Raw genomic sequence first — 18,874 nt, 5'->3', positions numbered from 1 at the left:
GCATTATAGTCATAGTAGACATAACTAATAATATTAACCCTTGATGTTTTTCCCTCAAACTCTCCTTTTCAGTGAAGGCTCATCCTTGAGTTTGTTTTCTCCCATTTTTCCTTCTTTAAGTCTATTTGTATTTAATGGCACTACTTTGGTTGTTCCTTTCCCAATTTCTTATTGTTGGCCTGTACTTTGACTGATTTTCCCTTATCTTTTCTTATTGTTCTAATAGTGTCGATATCAGATCATTAAAAAAACTGAATTAATCATGATCATATCAGACAATAAATAGAGTTTTTGCATGTTTGGCACTTTGTCATGCCACTATGTGGAAATAAATAACACAAGTCTCCCTCAAAATATTTTAAAGCCACAGTTGCTCAACAGAAGAAGTTGCTGACATAATGTGACTTGTTTTGACCACTTTCAGTTGAAATATACCTCGGATTGCAGAACGATGTCACAAGACAAATGACTTTACCAGATGGCATGTTTGCTGTTTCATGCTTCTTGGCCCATTCCACTTGCTATTAGACTATGAGAGTGAAGATATTTGATTAAATCTAGGTAAATTGTTCATTTTTCTTACTGATATTCATGCTCTCACTTAAAGCTGAGGAAGCCTGGTTTTTGATTTGTTGTTAGTGTATTGTTTGTGGAGAAAAAGATTGTTTTGCTATTAAGAAAAAAAAAAAAGTGAATTTGCAAGTGCCAAAAAAGATATAAAAGTTCCTTTAAAAAGAAAATCCCTCTTGGATTAAACTGATGGTTATAATAAAAATATGTATTGTTGACCACATGCTTGAAATAAAGAAAATTGTCTGAGTGGTTCAGGAAATATTCAGCTTTAACATAATAACATACAACTTTGGAACACCAAAGGTTAATGGAAGCAGTCCAACAGTTGAAGACGCAGCTGTGTGTGCAAAAATGTAACATAAAAGAATCACACCACACCAACTGTAACTAGGTGGGCTTGTATTGATGATAAGTTGCACACTGGTTATAAATCAGGGGTCTAAACTCCAGTCCTCAAGGACCAGCTGTCCTGCAGGTTTGTTTCCCTGCTCCAACACACCTGATTCAAATCAAATGGATCCAACAAGTTGTTGTCGACTTCTTCACAATGACCAATTAATTCTAGTCAGGTGTGTTGGAGCAGGAAAACAACAAAAACCTGCAGGATAGTGGGCCCTTAAGGACTAGAGTTTGACACCTGTCTTGTAAATCATCTGAAGTCTGCAACCTGCATGCCGTCCATCAAGCCAAGTTCATCTGCAATGACTGGCCAGGCAGTGCAGATGCTCTGTTTACGTAAGCAGATGCAAACCCTCCATGCTGTCAGTGATGGCAGGGTGAGCAGGCGAGCGCAGACCTTCATGTTGTCTCTTACTGTCTCTCACACCCCCCTCCTCCCACTCTAACCTTCTATCTCTACCTGTCTCCTCCTCCTCTGTGGCATCAGTGCTTCAGAGGGGGGCCTTCTCAATTTCCCTCCTGCCCAGAAAAATCAATATTGGGAGGCGGCTTGAAAGACCTTTCACAGGAGTATTACAGCACAGCCCGGCACTCCGATAAGCCTCCTGTTACATCCTCCCGGGACGGGGCTGGCCAGGCCCACGCTCCCCACCTGGGGGGGAAGGCATTCTGCTCTGGCCGCAGGGAAGAACACCATAAAGGGCAAGACGTGGATCACAAGTCTATTGGTGTAGGCTATTAGTAACCTTAGAGCCCCTAACTTGTGACTAGGTTCCTGTGGTGATTCCCACACACACTCACAGAGTGGGAGGGGATAAACACAATAAAGACAGTTTATGATGATAAAGAGCTTTGTCATGCATTCAAGAGAGTGGATAATGTGTTTTTTCTGTTTTTTTTTATGTTAATGTATGCCCAGACAGCAGAATGAGCACAGCAGGGTACTCCCAACCTTTGCTTGATGACCATAACAACTCTGTACTACACTCACACACATTGCTTTTTCTGGTTCAACAACACACCTGGACTCAATTGAAGAAACACACACCCACATACCATCCTAGCCACTATGATTCATGATGCAAATGTGGGAAAAATGTGCAAAAACAGATCAGCCAAATACTCTGTTTGACACAAGTTGACACATGAAGCTTAAGTTGTTGAAAGATGAATTACAAAATGTTACAATCATATGACTGCAGTCATTCAGGTCAGATCAATTTATGACTCATTCTCTTTTCTGACACATACCCAAAAGTATTTGCTATTTGATTTTAAAGCATCTTAACATTATGTAAATGTCCTTGTTTTGTAGTAAGAAACTAAAAAGAAAAAAAAAAAAGAAAAAACAAAACAAAAAGCTGGTGACGATAGGGGATCGGCACGCAAGATTCTGTGCCCATAGTTTTCCCAAAGAGAAGCATAGAAATGTGGTAGTGGCTGGAATAAATCACTTCTTTTAATACCATGTTGCTTTCAGTGTCAGTTACAAATAATGTTTTCCTAAAAGTGAAACTCTAAACTTAACCTGTAAGTTCATTTTAGTGACATGTCTGCACATGCAGGGGTTGCACACAGTGATAAACTTTTAGAGGCAGAAATCCTAAATTTTGTGCTCTAAAGATAAATTTAGTCTCTTAAACATACTTTTTGCTCTAGCAAAATATATCTTAAGTATATTAAAGCAAACTTGAGTTAGCAACTTCTTAAATTCGTTAAAATATTAGTTTCCAGCCGTTAGGTTCTCATGAAATGATTTAAAAATTGCCAAAATGAAGATGAGCAGATTTTAAAACTAAAGGTACTTGAGTGTGTGCGCTGCGGAGAAAACTATCCAAAAATGTCAAAACTGATAACAAACTTAAATTCAGAGGGTGTATAACAAAAAGGCAAAGAAGATTAAGATTCAGTCATGCTAAAAAGAAACCTGATAATATATAATCAGTGGAAGGCAGTGATAAACACAACTGTGGTGTCAAGTTAATTTAAAGCTCAGGAGTCTGTGATCATGCTGGAGCAATCAACTCACTTTTGCTTTTCAATGTGCCGTAACAAAATAATTTGGTAACCTTTAGCACTGCTGTCAACTTCAATCAAAAGTGAATATTTAAATTTTGAGCACAAAATATTTACTGTATACAAGCGTAAAATTGGAATAAGATGGGATAGTGTTGCATTTATGTTAATATATTTGTCATTTTTTTTATCATTTCATTTGGAGAAAAGTGGTCAAACCAGCTGTAGCTGCTTTACATTTTCTTCCTCAATTAGAATTTGATGATTTTTGTGTATTTTTGGGTTATTAAAGTGTTTAATAGTAAAGCAATAATTATCAGACTATATATGTGAAGTTATGCTGAAGAAAAGCCCCTAACAAACAAACATCAGCGTGGTAATTTTTTAAATTTATTTAATTTTTTTGTTATGTAGCATTTAAAGGTAAAATATTAGGTATTTGATGGCCAATAAAAGCGCAGATCCTAAGGGTCAAACCAGGCGTGAAATAAGGAAGGAGAATTACCAAACTATCTGGAAACAGGTATAACATGACATGACAAAAGACAAAAATGAAAATTAGATCGTAATAATAATTATAATAACATTATTATTATTTCTTATTATGCCAAAAAAGTAAGATATTTCTTTCCTTTCTATGAAAAGCAATCCCTTTTATCCATTTTTATTTTAATTTTAATTATTCATATATATATATATATATATATATATATATATATATATTCACACAGTTTTATTTTAATATATTATTATAAACAAACAATACTTTCCAGATCTAAATGCTGCTTATCTAACTAAAATTCTGAATTTTGAAGCTCTTCTTGGTCATTGCTCAAGAAGAAATAATAGCTCTAAAACATTTCTTTTGTACAGAAGTGGTCTTGAAAAGTTATTTAATCAAAATACATCAGTGGATTTCTCCTGTCTGCAAGCAGTCCTGTACCAGGTCTTTGTGCTGCATATCGGTTGTCATTCAAATAATCCACATAATCCACAGTCTCCAGCAAACATTTAAAAGCGGAATTTAAACCTTTCTGATTGAAATATTAATTTCAAATCAGTTTATTCTTAGATTAGCTCCACTCATTACACTTGAAACTGGTATAGTTTAATCAAGAATAAGACCAAACTAGGACTTATTTCAGCAAAGTCTCAGCAAGTGACTTTTAGTCAAGTCAGCTCTCTGAAACCAGTCCATATTATCCTGAATTGTCATTTCCTAGAGTCTGTAAAATGGCAGGTTCAGGTACAGCTTTAAGTTATCTGACCTAACCAACTACATGGTAATGGTAAATGGTCCGTATTATATAGCGCTTTACTGTACCTGGGATGATACCCAAAGCGCTTTACATTATACATCACATTCACCCATTCACACACACATTCACACACTGATGGCGGAAGCTGCCATGCAAGGCGCTCAACCACGACCCATCAGGAGCAATTAGGGGTTCGGTGTCTTGCCCAAGGACACCTCGACATGAACCCGACTTGGCCGAGGATCGAACTGGCAACCCTTGGGTTACGAGACGACCGCTCTACCTTGCTGAGCCATGCCGCCCCTACATCCAGTTAAGATATTAACCATATACATCTGATTCTTGATACATGCAAACAAACTGCAGAAAATGTCTAATATAAAATAAATTCTTATATTAGAGTCCGATATAAACATCTAATGTCAGATAACTGAAATATCCATCCATCCATTATCTATACCACGTAGTCCAATTCACTCAGTGGAGTTGAGGGGAGTTGGAGGCTATCCCAGCAAGTAGCTGGTGAGAGGTAGGGTACGCCCTGGTTTATTACAGATAACTGATACACTAAAGCAAAAATCCAGTTATCCACAGCACATTGAAAACAATACAGCTGTCAAAACAGTAAATAAATAAATATATGAATGAATGAATGAATGAATGAATGAATGAATGAATGAATGAATGAATGAATGATGGTCAGAAGGCTTATCGTTTATGTGTCCATCTCATTTCTTCACCTGTTTTAAGCCAGGTTAAGTTACCATGGTAATATACCGTGGTGAAACATATTGAAAATGAAATGTTAAATATTTTTCCTCCTTATCACATCGCATAAATGATGCACATATATTTTTGATAGCAGTAAGTTAACAGTGGAGTACATTAATGCTACTTATATTGCTACTATTTTAATTGTTTTTTTAATTAAACTAACATAACCCTTTATTCATGAATCACCAAGAATCATACATCAATTTTTCAATAAGGCAAAATATTAGAGCCCTTGCTGAGCATTGTGATGTTGTATCTTTGTGTACAATCTACATGCCTATAATGTTGGCAGTGAATGATTTCAAGCTGTTGCTACCACTCTCCAGTTACATGCATTGTTATTTCTGGAAAAGACCCACAGTTAAGTCCCTGTCCAAAGTGACTGCACTTGAACTGCTGTTTGTCTGACAGAGTTGTTTGCTCTCAATTATTTTCCAGAACTGTTATCTGAACCAGAACTGATGGAGAAACATTGTATCACATTTGTCTTCGCCTGAGACAAAGCACAACTGAAAACACATTTTTCAAAAATAAAAAACAAACCCCTTTTTGAACATGATTCCAAGTTGCATTCATGGATGCATAAGGGACTGATCCATCAAGTGCACTCGCACCAAGAGCCAACACACTGTGGTCCAAGTTCAACTGGCGTACAGTCACAAAAACAAAACAAAACAAAACAAAACAAAACAAAACAAAAAAAAAAACAAAAAAAAAGAAAGAAAGAAAGAAAAAAAAGGTCTGGTTGCTAAATGCTCTACTTTGGTTTCATTGGTTTGTGCAGCTGGGAGTCGTCTGAGGGGAAGGATGGGAAAGCGGAAGCTCCTGGCTGTGAGGTATAAACCAGGGAGGTTATGAAAGCTGGTGTCAGCAGAGAGTCCTCAAGGCAATGTTTTTGAAAGTGGGAGAACTTCTTCCACAGAAGCTATCAGGGGAATTAGTTCATTTCCTGTACAGAAGTGCCCCTCAGTAAGATATATGCCCGTAAAGTCCCCAGATCCTTGGGGTCCTATCAGCTATGCTAGCAACCCCTTTACCAAAGCCTTTAAGGTTTAAATGTTTTTGGAATGTTAATCATCAAAGGAGGGAATTTCCGTTTCAGTATCATGATCAAGTTTTGGCTTGTTTTTATTTTGTTTTTATTTTGTTTAGGACTGTCTGGAATTTAAATACCTGTAACTACACCTGTTTCATTTTTCAGGAAGTCTTTTTTTTTTTTTTTTTTTTTTTTTTGGCCTTGCTTCCTTGTTCTCAATGCCAACAGTAATCAAATCTGTAATCAGTTTCCTCATACAGCAGTGTAGGGAAAACACCTTAAAATGATTGGAGAGGAAAGACTGCCAAAGTGTAACACAAGAAGAGGAATTCAAGATGGAAAATGTGTTAAGACAATTACATTGTGCCTCATTGTTCTTAAATACAAGCCAAAACAAGTTTGCTGCAGTTTATGAGAAAATGAAAAAAAGAAGCAAACAGGTTTCCCTGTGAAGGATTTGTAGCAAATATAAGTTGAGTACCAGAAGTAAAGAAGACATCTAATAAATGTATGCAGTGAACAACATTTAAGTATACCATGACCTGAATCTAAACATTTACAATAATTCAATGAAACTATTAATATTAGAAAAGTACTAATTATTTGTCATAAAGATGGAAAGCAATAACAACATTTAGCAATAATGTCAGTTACTTGGTATGAGTCCACATGTTTTACTTTCCTGTATAGGCTAATTACAATGAAATGATATTATTCGACAGCAAGGTCTATTGCAAGTTTAAAAGCTACAAAGTCTATCAAACCAAAACCAGACCCCCCCCCATCAAAAAAGTTGTCGTTCTCATCTTTTTTGCTGAGGGTGTCAGCATCATTGGAAGTTTTAGGACACTGGTGTTCAGTCAAGTTTTCAAGTATGGTGTATCCTGACCGGCCACTTAAAATGCTTTAAGTACAAATCATCCACAAGTTAGAACGGTATCCAAATATTTAAAATGTCAGCTTTATTTTTTTTTTTATATAAGCCAGCTTTGTCAGTGCTAAATTACAAGGATATAACATGGCTGTTTAAACAATAATGTAATCAAATCTTGTTTTTCCCCCGTAAGTACTAGAAAATATGGAGGAAAAATACTGAAAAAATCCTGTTTAGCTAAAGAAGGAATGCTTGGCCTTGAAACTAAATTTCACTTAAACATCCAGAGGCTCATACTCTCACCACAGTATGAAAAATAGAACTTGTATTGCAAAGGAATTCCACATATTCAGCAGGAATACAGGTGTAGTTTTACAGGCTTTTGTACTTTAAAACCTGAAACCTGCCATGAAAAAATTGTGCTTTTGCTTAAACATACCCACCTGCCTGGCTATCCACTGTGAAGTCTCTCTAAACATCCTTTTACATGTAGATTAAAACTTTTTCTTTGAAACCTACTAACAATATTTAATAAAATATTGACATAATCAAATTTATAACACGATATTAAAAAAAGCCAAAGAAGCACTACTGAACTTTGGCAGATTTTTCTCAGTTACACGCCCCCTACTAATTCAGCATCCATCTTGCATCCGGTCTCTTCTCTGAGCTCTCTCCAGTCAGTAAAAGTCAGTCTGATGTTGACTGTTGTCTTATCTCTTGCTCTGCCCCTTTCTCTCTTTATTTTTCTCTGATAATGTGTGTAGGAGGACATCATTTATGGTGCATGTGGCTCATGTGTTGCTGTTCCCACCATTGCCATCTTGGCAGCATTATGCGTGTCATCTTTCCTGGAAAATCCAAAAATGGTCAAAGGAGTGGCACTAAGAGGGGGACTGTGAAGGTGGAGGTGGATGATTGACAGCCATCAAACTCCGAGCTGCCTGTAGCTAAGAGCTAACTGAGCTAACCCAGAGCTAATGGTAGCTAACCAGCTAATGGAGGTAGGTGGGCTAAAGCTAAGATTCACTGTTAGTCGGCTAAAAACCGTAGTTGTGCTGCACTCTCCTTTCTTTCTGCGGATATTGGATACCTGTCAATCAAAAGGATATGCCCCTAATTATGCCAAATTTCAAGATTAAATAACATCCAAATGGATGAGTTATAAAAAAAATAATAAAAAATCACCCCCCGACCACAGTTGTCATGAAGGTAAACTGCACCTATTATTTCCTAAAATGTTTTTTTGTACCAGGCTTTAAACATGTTTATTTCTGCTGTGATGTTTGTCTTTTTAACATGGGCGTCTATGGGGACTGACTCTGTTTTGGAGTCAGCCCCTAGTGGATGAGGGATGCACTGCAATTTTTTTCACTTCCGCATAGGCTTCACATTTTACTGGCAGAGGTTGCTGCTTGACTCAACCACAAACAAAATTTCAGGCTCCTTTCAGTCATCTTGTGATCTGATTATCAGTAGAAAACCTGGGATAAACTAGCTTGTTTTCATGTAAAAATGAGCTTTATGATCTCATTGTGGGCATGGTTGCTCTTGTCCTCTGCATAGTAACAATAATAATGTATTATAGGTATATTAGTGCTCAAAATAGTATCACATTTGAGGCTGAAAATGTTGGGATGGCAACAAATGTATAATCTGTTGGTATAGATTCTTGGTCACCCTAATCCTCGGTGTTTCAGTAGAAGGTACACTACCGTTCAAAAGTTTGGGGTCACTTTGCCATGGGATTCAATAGGGAAGTGACCCCAAACTTTTGAACGGTAGTGTAACTGAACGGCTCTTTCTTCAGGTCCTGTTGCCTTATATAAAGGCATTTTGGTGTGTGAAAGTGGTTTTGTGTAGTAGAGAGTTCATGTAGCTTTCACATAACTGGGATGCATTAATATTAAAATGTGTGGCTTTTACTATAAAAGTTAAGAGCTTAACATCACCATTCACTATCGCCAGCTGCTGCATGCTCAGGAAGGAAGATTGAACCAAAGAGAAGATTTGATGCAATATGCTAGGCAGTTATTTTTTAAGAATTGGTTTATATTTTCACAGTTATTATAAACTAATTTGGATCATATAATGGATAGTTTGTTTTCGATTATAAATAGACTACAATGAATTGGACTGAATTGGACTTGATAACAAAAACACAGTGATAGATTGCAGATGAATGTCATCATGAGAACTTGGATGCTTGCTCCACATATCTGTCCTCATTTAAGCTGCTCTCTGCATGGAGAAAGCAAGATGAGATTAGACATTGAATATTTGTATGTATAAATTTGTGAATGACACTAACATTTTGCACACTAGCTGATTATGTCATCCTCCAGGCTGAGGTTATATTTGGTCTTTCTGTTTGTTAGCAACATAACTCAAAACATAACTCAAAAAGTGATGGATGGATTTTGTTAAAAAATTTCATTCATTCAGAAATAGAATAAGGAACAAGTGATTATATTTTGGGGTGCTCCGGATCACTGCCTAGTTTCAGGAATTTTTTCAAAGAATTTTTTTATTATTGGGATGTAGGAATAATTTTGCCATTACAGCTTCTGATTCAACAAATAATGCCCAGAATCATTGGCAAAAAATAAAATAAAATATTATAAATAAATAAAAAAGACATCATGGTAAATGTTAAATCCACTAATAGCTGACCCAGATTGCCGTTATTAGAGAAATGCAAATTTCTTCAATAATAGTTGTAGCCTTTTGCTTCATCTTGGCGTCTAATGGGATGTTTCCAGGGTCAAATTTTCTAAATATGACGTGGCATCTATCCTGATGATGGAAATAGATATTGATATTAGCATGAAGTATACATCAGAGTGTCTGCACTCTCTGAGTGCTTCTGGTAAATAATTAATAAGATCTGGTTTAATTGGAGCCTCCAACTTCTCCTTGAGTTTTGGGTGCTGGACTTTATATCATTTAGGTCTTGTACACACAGCTTTTTTGGGATTGTAATTGAACGTTTTTAACGTCTTCCTGGGTAAGGATTTTGAGTGACTCCAGATGTAATGTTAAAGCATAATTAACCATGGGATCTAAGTTTTTGATGTTAGATTGTGTGCTACTATTTTCCTTGGTTTAACATCACAAATATGCACCCTTTGTTTCCATGGCAACAATAATCTTAAACAAAATGCCTCCGATGCTAACACTGCTGTTTGCACATAGAAGTACAGTTACAAACTGACTATATTAAAGAACAGAGGCTGACAGAATGCAATATAAATACCAATGCTATATAAAATAGTCCAACAACAGAAGCTTATTCCATTTTTTTGGACCACACTCTGTTTAGTGTGAGAACTTAGAGAAAGTTTCAATAAAAGACAGAAAACAAATGAAAGTAAGATTTATTTGTTATTATTTGTTATTATTATTTTTATTATTATTCTTATTTTTTTTTTGGTGGAGGAGAGGAAAACCTTGTAAAAAACACCCATGTTTGTGTGTACCTAGCCTTAGTGTCCCCGCTGTTTGTACTTGTTCTTCATCCTCCAAGAATCTCCTTTCACTTTCCCCGATTCTCTAGAAATGTGATAATAAATCTTCTTTGTGCTGTTAACTGTTTCCACATGTTGGGTTGTTGCTTTGTAAAATCCTCTGTAGTTGATCATATAGCACTAAAAGCTTTGCCATTTGTTATATTAGGCATATAAACAGTGTTTTTGTTACCCATCTACAGCTTTTCTAACTTCAACAATGACAGCTGTGCTGCACCGTCAGCCATTTTACCAGGTTCCTTAAAATGACCCAGCATGATGGAAGAGAACAGAGTGACATAGGAAACAGTTCAGCAACATATCCTCCACATATCTGTGACCAGTTGAGATCATTTGACTTGTTCATGTTATGTCTCATGCAGCTGTTTAAATCATGCCGCAGTATGTGTTTTCACAGAGACATTATAGTACAAATGCTGTAATGTGTCAACGAGCAATGGAGATGTCATGGCCTTCCTGTTTCCTGATAGCAAAGCCAAAATCAGCATGGTGTACTATATTCCCTTGGTATTCACAAAACAGCTGATAATGCAATTTAATGGAAAATCCAAAACATTTCGAAAACTGAGCCGGAGACATTCTGTCTGTATATTTATCTGATGAAAAGTGACAGTCTTTTAAAACTGTCAGAATAAAATTACTGAAAGCCACAATGCTGTTTTTAACAAACTCATAAATAGAAGTTTAAAACTAGGCTGATAAAAAAAAAAAAAAAAAAAAAAAAAAAAAAATCTGTCAAAATAGTTTACCTTCATTATATATATATAAAAAAATGCTAACATTAAATAAAGCAGCTATATTTGATAAATATTTGCATTTAAACTTTTAATTTTTGCCTTTACATTAAGGTGCAAATGTTTGTGATCTCTAATAAATATACATCTGATTATTGATTCAACTTTAAAATATTTAGGACACCCCCCTCACCTTTTTGTAAAGAAGGTATGAGATGGAGGTTTGTTTGCCTTGAGCTGCATGACTCTATAAGTTTGTTCAAAACCCGATAATCCATCTTGTCTCAGCATGATCTGACATTTTCCTGAGAGCTGCTTGTGATCTCAGGAATGTTCAGCTTTCTCAGTCTTCAAGTGCCCCCGTAAATGTTCAGTGGCACTGAGGTCAGATGACTGCAGAGAAAAGTCCATGACAATCAGCACTCCTTAGTCTGTGTTTAGCCTCATTATCTTTCTACAGTATAGATCCTTCTCTCCATGAAGATGTAAACCAGATGTTGTAGCATGACTTCTTCTTGGTCAGGGTGGAATCAATTTGGTGCAAGAGGATACTTCCCTCTCAACCCTTTGCATATGGATGATAAGTCAAGACCCTATGGCATCACTTTTTAACACACTATGTACCCCATTAGCAACTGTATGCATCTCACCAAAACTGAGTTTAAAAGTCCGGTCTAACTGATAAAACAAAAAGGCTTTGTTCCATGGAGCTTTAGAGAGTTGCATTCCTCAACTTCAGTGATTTGGGTACAAGCAGGTACACAGATTTTTTATACAACACACTGCCAAAATATGTCTTGATACAAACCACATTTGATTTGAGCAAAGAAGTAGACCCCTTTTCTTTCCATTAGTCACATAATAAAAGAAACAGTCAAGAACATTCTTTAAAGAGACAACCCATTAAAGCAGGGATCCCCTACTCTGGTCCTCAAGGCCCACTGTCCTGCTGACTTTCAATGTTTCCCTGCTGCAGAACACCTGACTCAATACCAGACGTGTGCAGAGCTTTTCAGAGATCCATTTAATTTGAAACAGCTGTGCTGCAGCTTCTGAAAATCTGATACAAATGGCATTATAAGGTTAAAAACAAAACAAATAAATCAGTATAGTGTGTATGTGTCTCATATTCTTGTTATGTAACACCAAGCCATGTTGTATTTAAGTATTTATATTTTAACTGATCAATTTCTGACCCCATTAATTGGAAAAAAATACACTCCTACCAATATATTTAATCCTGTAATTAGGCTTTTGCAAATTGATGTGGTGGTTAGCGCAGCAAATAGAGTTTCTGGTTTGAACCTCAGAAATGCAAAAGTTCTCTCAAGGTACTAAAAAAATATTAATAAATACTCGTTAGGTTAATTGGTCATTTTCCCTTGGTTTGTTTGTTTGTCTCTCTGTGGGCATGTGATCTGTCCAGGATGTACCTTGCTTCTCACCTGGTTGCTGCACCAGCCCCCCTGTGACTCTGTTTTTGATGCATTAATTGAGGATGGATGTTTTTTTCAGTTTGTAAAACAAAGTGACTATGTATGTTTACATGTGCAAAATTTCTTCACTCGGGTTACTCCTATCAGACCTGTTTACTTGGACCCTCAATAAAGTCGTTCTGATTATGATGTGCATTTGCATGCACCACGTCTTACCGTGTCTTCCAGTAGCTGCTATGAAACGTGTGGGATTATGTTACATTGACATACAGCAGTCGTAACAGGTATGTGCAGTAAGGATATTTTCTACCCAAACTTTGGAATATGTGTTTTCATACACACTGTTTAGAACAAAATTGGTATAACCCACCTATCTTGATCAGAATTAATTTAGATTTGACTGAGTGTGATCAGATCATTGCTTGTTTCAGTGACATCCACCACCCCACATATGCCCTCATACCTGCTTGTTTGTTGGTTAATTAATCTAAATGTGGCATTTAAATACTACTCACCAAAAAGTTTGGGATAATCAGCTTTTTGTATGATGTCAGAATGAACCCATGTGTTCTACAACTTTTATAGGTGAACTGAACACTCTAAGCTTCAAAATCGCAAAATTGCGACAAGCATTAGGCCATGTCGCAAGAAAGAGCTTAAACCCGTTACCATATTCCACCACTAGATAACAGACGTGTGAATTGGGCAGAAGAATTAATTGTTATTGATGCATAAAAATTTATAATTACTTTAAAAATTGTATACATTTACTTGGTTTTTGAACTGCGGTGGTTGGTATTATACTTGCACAATGTACTCTGGGAGATAATAAGAAACCTTTAGTCCGTCAGTGGTGAATTTGCATTGTTGGAACAGTACAGGTGCAGTAAGCAGAAGCATGCAGGTGATATCAAACAAGAACACAGACACACACAAATAATAAAATAATAATATGTACAGTATATGGTCTGACAAGATGAGTATGTACAGTATATAAACATGTATATAAATATGCAAAAACAGTTTACATGTGGTACCTGCCTGTGGTATCTCTGCTTTGCAGAGCGAGGATGGATCAGTCTGCCACTGAAGCTGCTCTCCAGAGCAGACAGGGCGTCCTGCAGGGGGTGGGACTCATGGTCCAGCATGGATGTCAGTTTTGCCAGGACCCTTTTGTCACCTACCTCCTGAGTCCAGAGAACAGCTGTAGACAGACTCATGAGTTTGTCCAGCTTCTTCCTCTTCCTCTGTGTGATGCTGCTGCTCCAGCAGACCACACAGTAAAAGATGGCTGATGCCACCACAGAGTCATAGAAGGTCTTCAGGAGTGCCCCCTTCACTCCAAAAGACCACAATCTCCTCAGAAGACACAGCCTGCTCTGACCCCTCCTGTACAGTGCTTCTATGTTGTGAGTCCAGTCCAGTAAGAATCCACTCTCTCAATGTCTGCTCCCTGGAGGTTTACCACTGAGAGGACAGCAGATGGGAGTCTGTGAAAATGGGTTATCTGCTCTTAAGACAAAAAGACCAGGGCGTAAAGGCAAATGTGATTTGTTTGTGGCTAGATTTTCTTTTTACCTCGAACCATGGATCTAAGGACACAATGCATCAGCTGGCAGCTGTATGTATGTCTCTTATTTGAAAACTGGAGGAACTACACATCAGTGAACTGGGTATTCAGCCGTGCAGGTGTGATGAATTCCACATGGGTTCATTCAGAAAGTGTAGGATTTTGTTTATATGTTAAATTCATGAAGCAGCTATTTGCTCTGTATAAACTGTAGCGTATCATGCTTTGAACTTGTTGACAATCAACAAGTAATATCACAGGTTTTATGGATGAGGCAGAACCAGTGAAAACATGTGAGCTGTTTTACTCCTGGGTATGTATCTATAATTCTTTGTATATACTGAATGTTCAAAATGTTGCATAAAAACAATAAACATGCTCAGGGTCACGCTAAACCGTGAGATATTGGCACAATTGTGAAGCGGTCACAGACAGAAGTCCCTAAGGTGCGATTGCTTTTATGAAACGTGGTCATAAAAGAGCTACAAAACTTTCATTCTATGGTTGTAGTCATCTGGAAGAACTGAAACCTCGCAAGCCAAGAGAAATGATTTACCCATTTTTAAGAGAGAATTTTTTTCTTTATTATCTTATCAGCAGGATACATCACACATTATTGTTGGCTGATTTTTCTCAACTTATCCATTGCGCTCAGTGTGATTAAAGGGATAAAATATGTCAAATTAACATTTTTCTACTTAAAAAAGACTCATAAAGGACATTGATATTATCCAAATTTGGAATATTTTGACTGAATAACTTTTTAATTCTAGATTTATTAAGGTATTCAGTATGGTTATCTGAAGATGCAGACGAACACCTTTTTTCCCGGTAGCTTGTTGGTAATCTCCACTTAGCATGCCCCGACTCTGATCCCTTCCTGACAAGCTTACTTACAACACAAAAACAAAAAAAACAAACAAAAAAAAAAACAGTGGTTTAAAATTATTAAAAAGCAACAAGCAAATCAATAAATAAAATTTGGATACATGTACTTTATTCATAGCTCATATATGTTTGTTTACATTTATACAAAAATACAGAATACAGTAGAGTTGTCACCCAGAATATCAGGTTATAATTATATTTGCTTTTTGGCACCCAGACTTATTTCCTGCCTAGAGCCATTTGATTCATCCACTTTGGTGGGATGGACTGGATCACTCATGCCCAAAAGCACTGTTTAAGATGCAGCTTTACTCTCTCTCTTTCTCTCTCTCTTTCTTTCTCAGACTACACAACACCCAGACAAACAGTATTTAAGGGCAGTCATTCTCTTAGCTAATGCATGAACTCGTTTGATTTCTGGCCGTCCGTGCATCAGACATATTGACTGCTTCTGGCTCTCGAATAGACAGGAAAATGGGAGACCATGTTATTTATTTGTTTGTTCACAGCTTAGACCTGTTACAGCTCATTATATTCATAGACCATGTATAAAAAGCAACTTTTTATTTTACATAATATGCCTTGTTTATTAGTTTGTGGCTAGACCAACCCATGTCTCTGTCAGAATAATGGATACTGCATGTAATGGTCTTGATGTAGAGAAGCATTACCTAATGGTGATGAAGAAGAAAGCATCAGGTCTAAACTGTCATAGATAGTATAATCCAGTATTGTTCAAAAATGCATCTTCAAATAGATATAATTGGCTAAAGCTTTGAAATCACTGTACTAATTGCTGATATTCCTTCTTTAAAGTACTGTGGACACAATTGTGGTATATTTTACTAAGACAGATTCAGCTCTAAACTGCCATAGATAATATGGCACAGATGTCACCGTTCATAAGTTTTTATTAAAAATGCATTGCTTTGAATGAATAACGTTATCTTGAGGTTGAACGTAATAAACAATACTTTACCACACCAAAAGAAAAAGAAGTTCCAGCTATTGACGCTGAAAGGGACTGTTGATCTGAACTATATGAACACCAATGTGGTATACATTTTCTTTTTTTCCTTTTTTTTTCCCAAATACAAATTAATCTTTGCAAAGTATACTCTTGTCTCCTATGAGAAAAATACACATAGTCCCAAAAACACAGGAAACAAGCAGCTACCAGCTGATGTGGTTCCTAAGGGTTACAAAGGCTAAAATGTAATGTGAACATTAATGTTAGAATCACTGCGATTTCTTCTGCCAATATAGCGTTCACATACCAAAGTACTGTTTTACCATCCCCCACCCAAAAACAAAATGTATGTACCAAACTGTAACTGGTCCAACGGTCAAACCAACTAAATTCTTGTTAAACAGTGGGAGAGGTTGCTGGGGGAGGGGTGTCTGCTACTTTCTGCTACTACAAGGAAACATACAGGCTTTTGACATTTACACACGAGTCAATCACACTAATTGAACAAGGCACAAAACCAAGAATGGACATGGTACAATGTAAGACCACATTTATGATAGAAAGACTCAAACTAAATACAGAAACAGATTTTTCTGTCCTGCTGCTTCGATCATTGTCACCTAGTTGCCTGATGGAAAAGGTCACAGCCAGCGTGTCCTGTTCACACTCCTACTTCTTTACTTATTTTTATTTAATAGTACTGATCGTTTTAAATTTTAGGATTTATTATTGGCTTTCTTTGTTACCGTTTGGGCAAGGCTTTGTGGGAAGTTTATTTTTTCAAATATATATATATATATATATATATATTGAACCCTGCTGACTTCCTCCCCATTATGGCGATAAGATCTGTTATGACTATGTCAGGGAGCACCTCCACTTTTAATCAGATTTTAGAGTGCATTAACTTAGGAAGTGCAGGGATTGGCTCTATTTATCTCAAATTAATGTGGGCTTGAGAGATTTTGACAAATGCAAAACATGTGGATTTCAAAAACCTCTTTGCCAACTGTTGTATAGTGTTAAAAAAGTCACACCACTGTGCAGCAGTTCAGTATGCCAGATGACATTGCACTTGCTTTGACAACGTAAGGGCGCAACTTTAAGGCAAAATTGATATTCCCATGTTGTGAGCTTTGTGGATGATGAAGGTAACTAAAGTGCATTGTCTGAGAATCCCCCCACCCCTTTGCAGTTTTATCTGCATCTGAATCCTGAAGAATGCACTGTGTCAGGTGGTCTACGCTGGATTTTATTATGCAAGCACAACAGTAATACTGGACAAAGGCAAAGTCTGCAGGAACAAATTAAAGCCTATGAGTGTACAGCATGTGTTGAAGGGGCTAGATTACATTTGATCATAAAACAAAAACACATCTTTATAAGAAAATTTGTTTTTTAGGTTATTTGCTAATCCTGTCATATCATATCTGTTCATGTTTTTTTCTTTCTTTTTTCTTTTATTTTTTTTCTTTTATTTATATATTTTTTTTACAAACCATGTCTCCTTTTAGGGATTTTTATCTTTATACAGTAATGGCCATCAAAAGTCTCCCCCTTAACAGATTGTGCCTTGCAAAACATGAAGGTGAAATAAGTAAAAAAAAAAAAAAAAAAGAAAAAAAATATAATAAAGGCATTGATGAGCTAACATTTACTACAGGAGGCCCATTGTTTGTAGACTGTGTGCCTGATGATTTGAATAATTTGTCTTAAAATCGAGAGACAATATGGATCCACAGAAGTTATCCCTGATGCTTGTTAGCAGAATGTCATCATAGTATTAAAAATGTCTAAATGTAAGTTAGTCAAAGCAGCATATTTTGGATATATATGTTTATTTTTCTCCATATATTTTATTCACACATTCTAAATTGCCCAAGTCATATATGCCAACAACCTACAATAAAATCTAATTTGTTTAGGAGGAATGTGTTTTCTGGTTTACAACATGTTAGTACACAGACAGCTTGTTAAATGTGACCCATTAGTAAAGGTGCTTTTTAAAAATGATTACTTGAAACATTTCAGCTGTATGAACAGCAGCAGCTGAGTGCCACCACCAATAAATAAATATGTCATACACCCCCCTTACCCCATGGGCACATGCTTAAACCAGACAATGCAACTACACTCTGGAACTACTATGCTTTAACACTATTATTCTTTGGGAAACCCCGGAGTTAAGAGGAAATCGGGGAATCGGGGATGATGTTGACATGAGGGTCACCAGAGGTAGTAATCCATGCCTCAGTTCAGACAGGATGTTACCGGCATCAGTCACTCTCTGCTTTGTTCTTTGAAGATTAAGTCCCAAAAATGCAGGCAGATTGGAGGAAGATGCTGATAAATAAGCACAGTCAAAGAAGAAGTAGGTTCTTTTGGGTGATATGTAGGAGCCAAAGAATCCAGGGTTTCGGGAGGCTGGCTATGGTGGAAGGTTCAAGGGGTTATCAGCTAACATCTCTCAGTCATCCTCAGAAGCACGGGGTAATGCAGTCTTATAAGAAAGGCAAGCATCCAAAAAGTATCAGGTGTGATTTAATTGAAGGACTCTATGGCCATTGTTTACTTTGCCATTTGGGATCTGGAAAGCAGTCAAAAAAAACAAACAAAAAAAAAAAACAGGCCTTTCCCCCTTTTGCAATCTTGTGGTGGGATTTAGCTTCATGTTTCTTTTTCACCTTTGGACACATCAGAAGAAACGAGTAGAGTCCTGTGGTAGAAAAGTGAGAGAGGAGATTTTAAAGATGAATACACTGAAATCAATGCATTCGACTGCTTTTATGTAAAAAAAAAAAATAAATAAATAAATAAA

The 18,874-nt window shown here is 36.6% G+C and overlaps 1 protein-coding gene across 2 annotated transcripts in view; it reads right to left on the bottom strand.

Annotated features, from left to right (window-relative positions):
- Positions 1-15,173: 15,173 nt before the first annotated feature.
- Positions 15,174-18,874, bottom strand: part of kitlga (kit ligand a) — a 43,798-nt gene continuing 40,097 nt past the window's right edge. For both annotated transcript variants that reach the window (XM_041997857.1, XM_041997858.1), the window contains one exon: positions 15,174-18,772. The gene's annotated coding sequence lies outside the window, so the exon portion shown is untranslated. The remainder of the gene's footprint in view (positions 18,773-18,874) is intronic.

Source organism: Melanotaenia boesemani, chromosome 10, assembly GCF_017639745.1.
Source record: "Melanotaenia boesemani isolate fMelBoe1 chromosome 10, fMelBoe1.pri, whole genome shotgun sequence".
In the NCBI taxonomy this organism is placed as follows: Eukaryota; Metazoa; Chordata; class Actinopteri; order Atheriniformes; family Melanotaeniidae; genus Melanotaenia; species Melanotaenia boesemani.
Note: the sequence above shows the minus strand (reverse complement) of the source record. Positions and strands in the feature narration are given on the sequence as shown.